The sequence below is a fragment of the Etheostoma cragini genome, chromosome 20 (genome assembly GCF_013103735.1).
Source record: "Etheostoma cragini isolate CJK2018 chromosome 20, CSU_Ecrag_1.0, whole genome shotgun sequence".
NCBI classification, from domain to species: Eukaryota; Metazoa; Chordata; class Actinopteri; order Perciformes; family Percidae; genus Etheostoma; species Etheostoma cragini.
In genome coordinates this window covers 702,770-706,190 of record NC_048426.1, presented here as the reverse complement: position 1 = coordinate 706,190, position 3,421 = coordinate 702,770, and positions in this window count along the sequence as shown.

The window sequence follows — 3,421 nt, the reverse complement described above, 5'->3', positions numbered from 1 at the left end:
GCTTTGTGCTATTTCTGCCCTGCCACATTTCTCAGTGTGGGCTGATGGATGACCTCTCCATTCGTCGATTGTCTGCACACATGTCACGAAGCGCCGTGTGTAGTAGAAAATATAAGAACATACTTTTTCAGAGAGCACCACGTGTACTTACAAAAAGATGTTTTAGAAATAAAAAATAAAAAAACAATTTCTTTCATGAGAAATGTAATGTGTGTGTGTAATTCGGGTCTCACTTTGTACATCATGTGTGGAGAATCTGAGGGTTTTCATTCCAACCAGACATTACAGCTGCAAATGTCACTCATTAGTTCCTCCTCTTCGGCTCAAGGTGTGAAACATGCTGCTGCAGTGTTTGATTAAAATAAAAAACTGCAGACGGCCACCATGGCACATCAAGAGGCAATAAAAGAAGGATTTCCCATGTTTAGATTGTTTTATGCTTTAAGCTAGAGCTCAAAATATCCCTTCCCACAATTGTAAAGAACGTTGTGACAACATTGAATGGTATAAATGTGTTTAGTGACACCCATCTCTTCGGCTGGGAACCACTAATGGAGACTGAGGTGTTAGGAATGCTGCAGGACAGTTGCACAGGTGTCAGGTGTGTTACCTATCGGCCGGCATTTCCTCTGAATTCCAGCAGAAATGGGACACTGACATAATTCCCATCTAGAGGGTGCAACCTCTGGAAAAAAGGGGAAAGTAGTCACTATTGTGTGGCAGCCCTTTCATCAAAGCGCCTCAGTAATCACCTGTCAAAAGAAACGGAAGGAACCTCATCCTGATGACCCCGAGGCTTCAGAGAAGAGCCCTGACGTTTGACCCTGATGTCTTGTTTTGTAAGCTAAGAAACACACAGGTAGTGAGAAACGAGGGGGGGAGGTGGCAAGGTGAAATACACTTCAGCAGTTTCACCTTTTATACAAACATCTGCAGTTGCAAAAGGGGCCACATGCCTTGTTTTGAGTTTCCAGGATATCCTACACTCACTGCAGCTGCTAATACACGGTAAACAAGATTCCTCTTTGTCCAAATTAACACCATTAGTAAAGGTGCATTTTGAACATTAACCCTCAAAAGCACAAAAACTGTCTTCTTGTCAAGCAGGTATTCTTAAGGCCAATCACATCTTGGTTAGGCAAAAGGTCATTGCCATTACCGAGAGCTGCACCTCACATATCGGTTAGGAAAAACATTAAAGGGGACAATCACGCATGTCTTCCTAAACACCGCGTCTCCTGTTGCCCGAGTCAGCAGATAGGAGAGTTCAGGGTGAGAGCAGGAATCCACGGTGAAAAACAAGAGTCTCTCCAGGGGAGCGGAGTGCTTCGAGGTGGGGGATGGAGGCGCCACATCCCTGCAGCTGCTGCTGCAAAGGTGTCGGAGAACTCAACTGAAAGACAGCGACTGGTTTGATGATTACGGTTTGATTACCTGTTTTCTGTGGGATAAAATAAGCTTTCTATTTTCTCAGCTAACACTACACATTACACACGCTTTATTGTTGGTTATAAAATTGCATGTTGAGTGATAAATCATGCAGCGAAGTCACAGTTGTCACATTGCATCAGTTTCAGTCAAGCAGTGCACTGAATTCCAAATTAAAACCTCATTACTGGGAAATATAGAAAGACTTGACAAAACAGTTGGATTCTGTGCACAATGGATTGTGAACAAAATGACTTAAATGACCTAATTTGAGATATTTGCATACAGTTCTGACACATTTTGTTCTAAAGTTATGACGGAAGATGCAAATGAGATATCCAGAAATGTATTAAAACACCATTACAAAACTGGTGTTTGTTGGTGTTAAAGCTGAACTCACTGTGGATTATATTGTAATAAAGTGTTGAATATAGTCTTCGGAATCAGGTCCAAATGTCATGAATCTTAAAGCATTAAAGGGAAACAGTAAAACCCAAAAAATCTGAATACTAAAATAAATCTACAGGATGTTTTACCTTTTTTTAAATAATTATTAATCATTTTTATTTGAAAGGAAGGCAAGATGAGAAAGGGGGAAGACATGCAGGAAATTGCCACAGCTCAGACTCTAACCCTGGACCTCTGCACCGAGGCATAAACCTTGAGGTATATGTGCGCCTGCTCTGCCCACTGAGCCGACCCGGCCACAATCTACAGGATGTTAAATGACCAATGGTGGCGGTGCGCTGGAAGCCCCAACACACTGTGACCATTAAGCGGTGGCTTCTTGACACTTCTTGTTTATATGGAGCTTTCAACAGCCCGCATCAATGGTGCGAGACAGGGGAATGGGGATATGTGGCTTATAATGACAGAGACATTAAAAGGCAGACTGGGACTACAGTTGCCACCCCATGGGGTCCCGGGGAGGGTGGGGTGATATTGTTTTGCGTATGTACAGTCCTTATTTCAATTTAATTTATTGATATAGATAATACATAAGGGGGGGGTGTTACATGTAGGGTCTGGTACCTGTAACATGCTGCTGATTGTGTTTGTTGAATAAAAGACATTTGAGCACAAAAGGACGTTTAATGACTTGGTTTTTTCTGAACTTCGAGCCAGCATTCTCCGCTGCTCCTGCATGTGGCTTCTTGTTACGCAGCATGGCAGCTCACCGTGCTGCGTTCCCTCACCAACACACTAATCACACAGATCAGGACAAAAGATAACACTTGACGACAGGAAATTTATATAAATCAAGTGCAGATACATACACAAAGCAGCAGTTTAACAAAAGTGCTTTTGAAAGAAATGTGATGTATAGATCTCTTTAAATGACCTTTTTAAGACTTTAAATTATCCTTTCTGCAATTTTTATGTGTGAACATAAAGTATTTACTTTGTCTGATTTCAAAAAATGTAGTTTGTAAAGAGGAAAGCAAATTTAAAAGATGAATCCTTTAACGTGTTAGGTATTTTACTACATGAGAGTGACTGACAACCGGCTTCCAGTTAGATTGGGATTTAAAGTGACTTTGTGTTTTATTGATTTTAGGGATGTAACGATTACCGGTGTAACGGTTAACCACAATAAAAATGTTGATGGTAACAATTACCGTTAGGTGTGTTTCTTAGTCATTGAACACACTTTTAAAAATACAGAGATATTGCTCCGTTTTGAAAATTATAATAGTTCACAGTTCCAAGTTTAAAAAGGGCTTTTAGGGGCACTAACAAAATCAGACCGAGTTACATTTTCATTTACATTTGCTGAGCTTCTATCAGGGGTTCCCAACCTGGGGGTCAGGTGGACCCCTTACCAGGGTCCCAAGATGATCACCCAGGTTAGAAATAAGAAAAATGATGTTTATTTTTCAGGGTTTTCTCTAATCTTTGAATATTTCTTTTTGAAATTCTGTAGTTTTACCCTTCCAGGACTAGTGTAAGCATGCAGCCTTTGACATTCGGTGACTAGGTTGGATTTTGGTTG